Raw genomic sequence first — 12,754 nt, 5'->3', positions numbered from 1 at the left:
ATCGAAAATTTTTGAACGATAACGAGTTAAGATACTTGTAAGGATTTGTCGACTTCTGTTCCTTTCTCTCTCGCTAGTAGTTTCTTTTAATTTAATTTAGTTTCGTATCAAATCAAGAGACTACCTGTTTTCGATATGTCGTATAAAAATGGACGCCACCGTTAATTAATTTCGTCATATTTAATCTTCTCTTCAGAACATGAAACGTCCGATTGTACACCGATCTCTAAACGAATATAAACGAACGTAGTAAGCGGGGTTGCCATCGAGCAAACGAATATTCCAATTTTCAGATGACATAGCGCGTCTTTTTCTTTTTTATTCGTTCTTTCTCGTCCAGCACTTGACTCCATTAAGCCGCTTCCAGACCCTATCGTTCTGCCTTTACATTTTCATTTTCGATAAATTCATTATAAAGGAAGTCAAGTGCAATCAATATTAGGTATCTCATAGATATTCTTCTAATTACAAAATTTTCCATCGATCCTTCCTGACAGATGCTTGCTACGTTGAAACTAACTTTTCTTCTACTTTAAATAGGACCACCATCTTTTTTCAACGAAACGAGCGAACATTTTTATGACATTAAGAAGACGATATATAACGCAACAATGGTATTCTAGAGAATTGTCAAAGTAAAAATTATGTAGATAATTTTTAAAAGTGTAACCCATTAAAAAATAAATACATTTGCTACATATATATAAACTCTTTGGCCTATAAATTGAACTGTATTAACTTTGTTTATTTTCAATTACTTTCGATATTTGTTTCAAGGGCTTGCAGAACCTGTTTCTGATCAATTTGTTTATTGCCTTTCGTTTACCGAACCGGCTTTTAAAATATTCCATCGTTTTCAGCGTAAGTAATTCCCTTAACTGCTGTATGGGCTTCGTTTATTCGATTAACATCGATTCGAACGAATCTGTACAATTCTGATTAATCCGAATAACAATTTTCGCATATCCGTAATAATCAGTACGAACGCGGCTTTATATGCAACAGAAACGAAACGCGATTTCAAAAGAGGGGTATTGAAGTGATGGATAGTGTGAGGAGCGTTGATGGTAGAAAAGGGTATTGGAGGGTGAAGAGGTCATGGAAAATTGTCAATCAGTACGAACCATCTAGACTTGATTACAACTCCAGCATTGGACTTGCAGTTTGTTTCGATGTTTCAGAGGTGGATGAATTTTTATGCTGAGATAGCGAGGTTCAGTTACCCTTATATCAGTAATAAATATTTGCGGTTTTATCGTTTACCCTCTCTAGAGATTTCTTTTGTCATTTCAGCCTACTTTATGTTAGGTGGTATAGTTCGTAACGTTTCTTTAATATATCTAGAATATTGTTTCTCGTATCTCACATGTTTTTTTTTTCTTTTTATAATTAGTTTTCTAATAATTATTCACAAACTATAGTCATTCGTGAATATTGGTTATTTTATTTGTTTGTCTTAATGATCATTTTCTTTCTTTGGGTCAATTAACTTTCTAATACTATGTTGTATAACTTCCGCGCTTAATGTTATTGCATAAAATAATAAAATGTTAAATACCTATTTCCTATAACCTAGAACAAGTATAGGTATTTCCCTTTTTACATTATATCGTCTTAATAAACGTCTTAATAAATAGAGTCGTATTAATAAACGTTATTAAAGCAAACGTGTTAATTAGATTATCGTATTAATAAACGAAAGAATATTATTTTATAAAAATAACATATATGTATATGTTCCTCAATATTTATTAGAAATAGGATCTAAGTATAAGGGATAATAAGAGGATAATAATAGTTCAGTGTTTCAATACAGTCAAGGATATTACAGATTATCGTACATTTTATCTATTTCTTTACGACATTTGATATTATAGATAAAATGGACGACTTTCAAGGTTAATGTGGGGCATTATTTATATTCTTACAACGTAAACAAACTAAGTCCGAGAACCAAGCTCTGTGCTATGTTACAATATCGAAAAGATGTAGGCCAAAGGAAAAATACTGTATCGAATAAATAGCCCTTTGTAAGTAGATCATGAAGAAAATTGAAGAAAAGTTCATTGGCAGGTCATAGGAACATTACTACATGGATGTAAGAGTATCAGAAATTTATATTTAACGTTATTCCGTTTAATCTTCGTTTCTTATTAAATTTAATTATCAGGAATAAATTTTACGCAGTCGACCTTTTTCATAGGATAAATCGATACTCTGCTGCAATATCGAGAAATGTGAAATTATAGAATAAATATATCTTAAAAATAAAAAGCTTGTTTTACATATGTATACATACAAATATTTGTAATGTTATACTCTCACTTAAGAATTTTCAATATTTTACAAACACGTATGTACATAGTTGTTTCCGATGAAATGGAATTTAGTCGTAGTCCGTATGTGAATATGCATACTCGTACATCCATACATGTACACGTTTCTAGACAATTCTAACTCTTCATTTCACATTCAATCGGCTCTCTGACTTTCAATCCCCTTTTGGTTTATTTTGCTATCTGCATTGATATGCGATCAAAACAATTTCGATCAATGCACTGCATGTAATAGTTCGAAGCCAGTTAAATATATTTAATAATTGTAAATTCAGATCAAGCATTCTAAATGATATGTAGAGTTAATTATAATTATAATCATACTTGCGAAGAAAAAATCTATCGTTTTTGTAATTTATAAGATCAATATGTATCCAACCTTAAGATTGACGAGTAATTCTGTTAAAAATTATTACAGATTTTACGATATTTTGAAATCTTAATGTTATTTTAATACTAATGTACGGCGGATATTTCAAAATCAAATTTGCTATAAAACCATAGCATAAGAATGAATTTTATGTAGAAACATACACTTAAATAAATATCCAAGGCCTCCAAGGCGTATCCTAAATTCAATGTTTAACGTGGAAAACGTTGTCTTAAATATTTATTTAAACGTGTTTCTTCTATGTAAAATTGATCGTTACGTTATGGTCTTACGACAATTTTGATCTTGCAATGTACATATACTAACGTTAACATAAAATTTATAATAATACTCAATAAAAAGTTATTAAGAGGAAATTCGACTTGTACATTAAAATTTCCTATGTTTCCAAAAATTGTGAATATATCGAACAGAAAATTCTATAGCTATTACGGGAAGATATTATACTCCTAATATAAAATTCTCGACTGCGAATATTTATACTTTTATTGGAAATTTAAATATGCAAAAATACGTAATGCGCATGATATATGCAAGGATATGCAAGCTACCCAAAGTGAAGCGCCTGTTATAACATCGAAGAGGTGAAACAAACCTCTATTTAGGTATATCGTCTCTAATTGTATTCGTAAAAATTTGATGAAAATTCGCATACGCACTCGCACTTTACACGTTTCAATGTGAAATTCAATGCTCAACTAACAATAATCGAAACATAATATCTATCTATCGGCAGACGGTTCTATCACGCTATTAGCTATCTTTGTTGTTGGTTGTTGAAATTAGGAAAACCATTGTGAAAATCAAACGTAATATAAAGAATAGAGTGCAATCAGGAGAATCGATTGATAAGAGCATACGCGTCACTTCCAGACACGTGACTACCAACGTTCATCCCCGTTTGTCAACCTATTCACCCCTGATCTATTCTCGTGTCAATAATAACAGTTAGTCGATGCAAGCGTGTCCCATGTACCATGGAACAGTCGCTGTACGTGTGTCTCACCATCCATGTCGCACGTGCTTATATGATTACAGAGGAGTAAGAGTTCACACGGGAGAAGATACATGAATGAACCAACGTACACACGTATATGTGTGTATGTATATACATAGGCGTCAACCACCCTTCATTCACCTCTAAGTGACTCGTAGTTTCGATTGAAGAGAGTGAAAGTAAAATTGTTCCTCAGTGTGTACAGAAGCTTAGAAGGGAGTTAAGGAAATCTCTTTAAGAGAAGATCAGATAAAAGAGCGATGTCTGCCTATCCTGTCGAGGAAAGTTTGTAATTCATACAGTTCATCCGGAAATTCATTATATGCAATTAATCCAATTTCTCGTCGTTATTTCCGATCGAGTTATCTTTGAATTTTTGTTACAAGATAATTTATTTCAAGCACTTCATTCGTAGAATTATTCTCAAACATAATTATATTCTATTTCAAATATACTGACTTGACTACTTTACTAAAGTTTAATTTTACTGTTAAAAAGCTCTTTAACGCGAACCATGAATTCTTTGGGGTTAAGTTTTTAATAAATTTATTAATTTAAGTTCATCGATATAGATTTTATTGAACAAAGAATAAATTGCTTTCTTTATAGGAAATGAACGACAGGATTATAGAAAATGATAGATTTTAATATTAAAAGATGAGATTACAACGTGGATATTTAAAATTCGTAGAAAATTTTTCACACGTATAACAGTTCTCGTGAGTTTATTTCCTACACCAATGAATTTGTTCTGATTTGCGAGCATTTTGAAAGCACGTGCTCAAGATCAACGGAAGCAATTTCTGAAAGAATTTTCAGATAATACAATTTATCCAGCAACAGTTGCGCACGTGCAATGTGTCAAATAAAAGATTACGACACGTGTTGGACATTATGTGGCATAAAAGATTACATGAACTTGGAAACGATTTTATTCGTACAACGAATTCTATCGTACACATATATAGATACGTATAGGAATATACAGATAAAATATGGAATACATAAGGAATAAATCGAGCAATTAATAATCATATTCTCTTCGTTATAATTCAAATTTATATAATATATGTACTTACATGGGAATTAATATCCAAAGGATATATCTAAAAATATGATTTATACATAACGCAATTAAATCAATATAACTATATAATCTGTGTAATGTCTGTATAATTTATATAATTTGAAACGATATTTACAATCTGTAATTATTAAGAGTTATCATTTATTCGAATTTTTCGGTCTATCTTATTCATTCGAAGCTTCGTCTATCCACCTATAAAATGTATAAATGACAAAATGATATTCATCAACGCTCGGGCCAAACTAAAAACGTCAACGGTTCGAACGGTATGCTTCTTTTATGACATAGGCATCGAATAAGAAAATAGTTTTGAAAATACGGATTCCAAAGGAATATTCGTATCTCGTAGGTCGATAAACTGGGAGACGTGACATTCGGCATATGGACTCCTCGTTAAACAATAAATAAATACGCGTTTCAGCGTTTCTCGGAAGTGAATCGTTGCACGAATGAAAAAGGGTAAGCTGTTCTAAACCAAAATCGAGTCCAAATGAATCGTCAATATTCGTCAATCAATCGAATACAAGTCAAATAAATAATTATTCGTAACTATAACAGTGTAACGCGAGAAATTCAGAAACGAAAACAATACGAATAATATCTATATCTATATCTAATAAAGCTGTAAAGAATAGAATATTCGAAAGAATAATTTTAAGAAAAGCTTAATGACTTAAAAATTACTAAATTTCATTGCTATATTATTATCTTTATCGTTTATTTTTTATTGCTTGCATTTATTATTGGTATTCCTCGTAAAACATCAAATTTTCATTAAATATTAATATACTTAAAAAGTGTATGAAAAAGGAATGTTCAAAAATGTATGAAAAATGTGAAGCTTCCAATTACTATTCTGTAATTATAGAATAACTATATTAAAATTGTAGAATAATTGTAAAATTATAATTATAAAGATAAAAGTTTTAAACATGATTTGAATAGACATCGAGTATTAATACCGTAATTGGTATTCTGATCGATGTTCACGCTTACGTGGCGTATCAGATATATCAGTCAAGCAATTAAATGCAAGAAATTTTACTGGTCTCGACGTTAATGGTACTACTGGCCTACCGGAGAAGGGAAGGGAAGAGAAAGATAAAAAAACTTAATTAACTGTTCGCGCAAAGGAGAAGCTAATTTTGTCGCGTTTCCAAGGAATCGCAAAGAAAGTCTGCGAAGAGTGGTGACATTGGACATTTCTCCGAGCATACAAGATCCAAGAAGTGAATGGCAGAGGTCTTTCCTCCCTTAAAATCTACAGTTAAAACGGTACGAACGTAACATAGACGGCTATAACATTAATGGATTGAATTTTCCAATTTTCGAAAGTACTTTCTGTTAATGTTGGAATCATTATTTAATTGAAATTTCAATCATAGTTCGGAACCCTAGTGATGAATTAACTGTATTGCGATATATTGCACCGATACATGGTTAATTTTATTTAAAAAAGTACATTGAGTTTATTATTTATTCAGGTGGTTACTAGTTTGATGTAATTTGTAGGAAAAAGTGAAAAAAGTACTCGATACGTTGTACAATTATTGAAAGGAATATGCTATTTTGAAGGGAACTGTTCGTTAACATATATGTATGTAATATACGTACTTGTAGACTTTATCTACGTAAATAAAATATAAATTTTAATGCGCCGAAGCAGTCGTTTTATAATACAATACATAACGTATAAATCTTTTAAAATATCTACATAGATATTAAAGTGGTTGTTCGTACCCGTATATTAATTCGAAGATATTAACCAAAATATTTTCGCAACGTAAGTCTGTGTTGGATACTAATGGGTAACGTTCATTACTGGAGTATTATGTACATGGGATAACATGTAAGGATACCGGTTAATCCTACGTTGATATGCTGAAATTCTCGTTTCCACGAGATAAATATGGCGATCCTGAATTTTGCAAACTCGACATTTCTCTTGCAGCGTTGTGCAAAGATACACTCAGAAATGTCTCGCTAACGTTGAAAAGGCATATTTTCTTTCATATTAACAGTTAAAACGTGTTAAAAATATTCTCAAATAAAATTTTCCTAATATCATATAATAACCTCTAGGAAAAATTTCATCGTTTAACCTTATCGTTGGTTTATTCATTCTTTGAAAAATTGTATGCAGCGCTTTACGTTAATTTATCTTTTTTCTCCATGAATATGCATTTCGTGTTATACATCTGTCAACGATACGTATTTAGTTCATAAAGTAAAATGTGTGCAAAGAGTGTCAAGAAATCGTATTCGATGAAAATGTAACAAATACAACGTAATATAATTTACAAAATCTGCTTGATTTTAGCGATCATAAATTAAAAATATGTTATAGAATAGGTATATATCAAATTATTCGCTGATGCATGTATAAACAAACATTTAAGGTGTTCACAGGGATATAGCGAATAAAATATGCTTTTCCTTCCTAGAATATACTCCGCTATAGCAAAGCGTAATTACCGTAATATCACCAAGATGCAAATAAAGCGCATTTCGCACTTGAAATATTAAGATATTATCTATACGTAAATATGATGCAATCAGTATACATGCTATAATGTAATGGGATGTATAGAGAGCAGACGTAGCAGGTAAAAGAAAGTCGGAATTCGTTTATATTTACTGTCAAGTTAGAAAAAATCGTAATTCTCGCAATAAGCATTCATCGTTCAGTCTACCAGTTATGTTTACGATATACGCATTTACCGAATCTCTTAGCTCGGCTGTTTCAATTTGATACGTTATTAATCAAAAATTCGTCATGGTTCTCCTCTGTACGCTTTCATTAATCTTTGATACACGCGAAAAGTACATCGCATTAACGTGTCGAGCCGATAACATCGAAAAAAAAAAAATATTACCTATCTGACGTACAGCATACCGTGGAAATTAGTATTCAAAAGACCGATAATATCGCGTTAACGGGCCTTTCGTATTAGGAAACTTACGGAGTATTGATTTTACCGAACCTTTAGGTAAACTGCGTTGAGCATACGAGGCTCGTTTGATCGACGAATTAGCGCCGATAAACTTTTCTAACCATTTTCCACGTTGTTCAACCCTATTTCGTTTTCTTTACGATTCCAGTTAAACAAATGTCTATCAAGTCGATTGAATACACGAATCAAAGTACAAATACAAATATTCTGACGAAGATTCATAAATTTTAATATGTAAACTTGGATAAAATGAACAGTGGTCAAGTTAAATTGTACGAGATATTTTTCGAAAGTAACTTTCATTTGAGAGAAAACAGATACTCGTATCGTTTGTTGGCATTACTTAACATGACTCTATACACGAAATACAGTGTCTCGAGCAAGTACTCTAACATTCGTAGAAATTTTTTACAGATATATTACGTGTTTTGTGCGAAAGAAATTTTGAAATTTTGTTGGCGTTGTTACGAGACCCGGCTATTATGATTATATTGGTATGGTTATTCATGCTATGTAGTAACTTTTCATTAAGTATATGTTTGCAATATCTGCGTACATTTTCAAATCGGTTGCAAATTTTACCAATACGATCGTGTCAGTCGCGTCTTCTTAAAGTGACAATAAAAGTTGGACGAGCCATCGTACGGTCAAATTTTTGCTACATTAAATACCTGCTAATAGGAAAATTTCATGAGAATGGTGAGAATTTGAAACTGCCACAAAATACGTAAATTAATGTTGCGTGAGATGAAAGACGAAATTCTCTAACTCGTCTCATCATGTGGACGTAGTTAGAGAAACAGATAGAAGGAATATCACGTTGATGAAATTTTTAAAGATGAACTGTAACTCGTTGTTTATACCACAACGTATTAACTAGGCGAACAACTCGTTGGTTAAAAGCATTATATGTAGTATGAAAGCTACGGGTAGAAACGAGGACAGGTAATGAAGTAACTAAGGTAGATGAAACGAGGTACGTTGTTGTAACTTTGCTTTCTAGCTCTCAGGACTAGTGTAGATCCACTAGGTGGTTCATCAGTTCAGTCTGTGGCAAATGTGAGGTTACTTCCATCCTCTTTCATCCCTTCGTTCACCCGTACTTTCTCTCGAGGCCATCAACTCCCTGTCCCCTTGCTGATCTATAGAGAATCCCACACTTTCCCTCTTCCTACACCCCTAGCCTGAAAACCAGACAAGACTGACCTTTACTCGTTTGACCAGAGAGGTCAGAGATCCGCTTACGCTGCTACGAATTTGAGATTCCGTAAATCCACCAAAAGTTTGACCTACGTCACTGGCTTTCCACTTATCTGGCAAACATACAAGGTTCGTGGGAACATACGAGACTATATAGTTTCCGACACGATGAACAGAAATTGCGACGTAACGACGAAAGGAAATCCATGTAAATTCCAGTTTCCTTTTCCTGAAAAGCGATATTCGGCTATCTACCATTACTGTCGGACTAGCGAAATATTAACGGGATATTCGATTCCTGCGGGACACGTAATAGGTACAGCCAACAACCTGTATTCGTAACACTATGGATCCGACAAATCGCCGAATTTGAGCTAATACTGATGAAATAGGAGAATCTAGAGAAGCAGTTAATTTCCCGATACGATATAAGTAAGTGATATATGTATTTGTGTGTAATTAACTGTATGTAAAAATTTATATCGAAGAGAAATCAAACAAATTCTCATATAACAAATAATTGTTATCTAGCGATTGTAAGTATATTTTTCATTTTCTCATTCGTTGACGCTATCGTAAATTCTTATTTTAACGAATCGCATTCTTATTTCTGTTTATCCTAATAACACTCGAAATAATTGATTCAAAAAATCAAGTACCAAATATGGCAAATAACCATTTCATACATTGACTATTGGATGTAACGCGGATACAATGTTTATAACCAGTATCTAGCATCCAAATTTCATTTATACGTCGTGGTTTATGTATATCGATAAATCTTTATTTGTGTTCTCCAAACATCGTTCGTTTTAAACTATGTACGTATCGAAAACATCAATCAGCATAATCAAACCAATATCGAACTATAAACTAAACTCAAGATGAATAAATTCGAATTACAGCTATGTTTTATTTCTTCATTGTTTTATCGAATTGCTTGATAATTTTATGTATTTATTGATAATACTTTTAAAACATTGATTTATCAGTGCGAGCACTACCTGACATTTTAATCCTCTATAGAATTATCGTTACTCGAGTAATTTCTTTGGAACTTTTGACAAACAATAATTCAACAACCTTTTAATAGAAAGCCGTATACACATAAAGTTATTGAAAATATATTTAACTTTCCAATGATGGTTAAAAATTTCACGACTAATAATAGGTTATTGTACGATATATTGTAAGAAATAAATAAAATACGATTGAAAAAGAACGTAGCTACATGACTGTCTGCCAACTCTTAGAAATAATCATGCCATTATAACGGATTAATTAAACATTGATATCGAAATTTTCTATTCTCCAGTGTGGCAGATATAAACGAAATATGGATATATATTAAAATGAATATTTATATTATTTATGTAGATTATATGTATCGTCTGTTAAAAATAACTTTGTGCATAACTTTTTCCTACCGAAAATAGCGTATGTAATTAAATTACCACTTCATAAATTAGTATTAAAATAAGTGAGTTAATACGGGGATCCTAATAGTACCAGGTCTAAAATAGCAGAAAGTGACTGACAATCAGACGTTTTATCGTGAATCTAATTATTGACGAAAATAACGAAGTCGAAGTGGGTAACAAGATATAAAAGAAGGGAAAATGCACTATCTTATTCGCTTTTGTGAGCGATATAGCAGCCGGTATACACTTGATTCAACAAAGCAAATCAGAGTTCGACACGCGAAGTCGGTATGAAGCATCACGCGAGCTATGGCCTCCCCCTTGGCCAATCTTTTTCCTGGTTTCCTAGCCTTGTCCGTGCTTCCTTGTGAAATTAGTGTCAAGCTAATTTCGCGGCTGAATTTAGAAAACTTCTTTGATCGTGTGTCTCAATGCTACCCAACTAACTCTCCACGATCAACCTTCTCCCTTACTCTTTTCTTTCCCTTCTTGCTACTACGCTATTTCCTTGAAATAACAATTGCTTTGTAACGTCGAGTACATTACGGAACTTCTTACCGAGTTACTTTTCGACTTTCACGCTTTTGCGAAAAGGAATATGCATGCGATCCTTTAAGCAGCCCAACTTTTGGTGATATCGAATGTGTGCTTTTTATTTGTTTCTTTTTCTTTTTTCGTGTCTTACGATAAATCATGAGCCGTTGAATTTCGTCTCGCCAGACAGATGTTCGCCAGACAGTTTATTATATCGAATAAGAACATACACATAGCGATGAACAACAATATTGGCACAGACCAGCTAACGTAATAAATTCCTGTGTGAATTTGTAAAAAACTCAATCTTTTTAGGAAATATAAAAAATAGGGGATTGTGTGTGAAAATAGTTTTGATATTGACTTTGATTTTTTTAAACAATTGCGATTAAACTTTATTTCGGATAATTGATACGAGGGATCTTTCTATCTCGGTGGATTATTTTTTTGATTCTAGGTCGGTTCCAAAACAGTTGCAGAATCGATTCTTACATGTGTTTATTATAGGAATTCTAGGAATAGGAGGAATTTTTTTACGGGAAATTCAAATTTACTTTTCTCAAAAATGAACCAGCAAATAAAAAGTCGCTATTCTGTAGTTTCGAACTATTTTCTCATAAGAAATTCACCCGTATCCGATTGTATTAACCGTATCGAAATATCCTGTATAAGATAATATTATCGATATTGCGACAAGAATCAAATTATCAAAACATTTAAAATAAGTATAAATTAATGTATGATTTAACATTTTACATCGCATACGTGTGCATCATACATCGTACGTTCAAATTTTTGTTTCATTCTCATCAAGTATATATATATATATATATATACATACATAATATAGTATCAAACCAAAAAACATTATTGCTTATATTTACGCATTGCTATACTTTAGTACTTAAAAATACTATTTAAAAACTTTACTTTATCGATTCAGTGCATATTCGATAGTTAGAATTATTTATAAAATGGCAAAAATTATTTATATACCGTTCAATGTTTGAATTTGGCGCCTATATTCAATGCTCATATATTACAACATACACTTGTATATATTTATGTACATGTAATATAACATATACGTAGGTATATATGAAATTTAACGTATAAAAAAGAGGAAAAAACGCAGAGCAGTATTCTTATGTTTACGTTTACGTATGTTTACGTTTTCTCGTCTTTTATGCGCTGAATGTGACAAACTAGAGTTAATCTATCTACTAAACTAATAGTTTTTCGACATAAATAGGTTAATACTTTTTTGTAGAGAATACTCTACAAAGTACTCCACTGTATCGATTAATGTATTAAAAGTATATCAATGACGCTTACCTGCTTATGATGCCTAATAAAAACTTCGTTAAATGGGGAGAAAAAAGAAAAACGATCACTATTTTGAATACACACACGCACGACGCGTTCAAATTAAACTCGTAAAATATTTCGATTCTATTCCTACCGCGAGAGTGCGCAAAGAGCAATATGAATCATAAAATCAAATGTATACATTGTACATGTACATAATGCGCATAGTACATACACATGTGTGCATACATATTTCTGATTTAAGAAATGTTGATTCTATTTGTGTAACAGGATTCTCAATTATATCACAACAGCCTTAAAACTAGTATGCTTAATTTAGAAAAAATGTTTATGAAATCTTTATTTGCAATTCGCGATCTCTTTTTATAAATTGTGAAAAAGTAATTTTGGACTTTTTGAGAAAATTATTGAGGACATATTACTTGCAAATATATGTGTATATGTATCTCAACATTAACGTTTATTTTTTCTTGCTAAATACAAGAATAATTTTATAAAATACAGA

The sequence above is a fragment of the Bombus pyrosoma genome, linkage group LG12 (genome assembly GCF_014825855.1).
Source record: "Bombus pyrosoma isolate SC7728 linkage group LG12, ASM1482585v1, whole genome shotgun sequence".
NCBI lineage: Eukaryota > Metazoa > Arthropoda > Insecta > Hymenoptera > Apidae > Bombus > Bombus pyrosoma.
Note: the sequence above shows the minus strand (reverse complement) of the source record.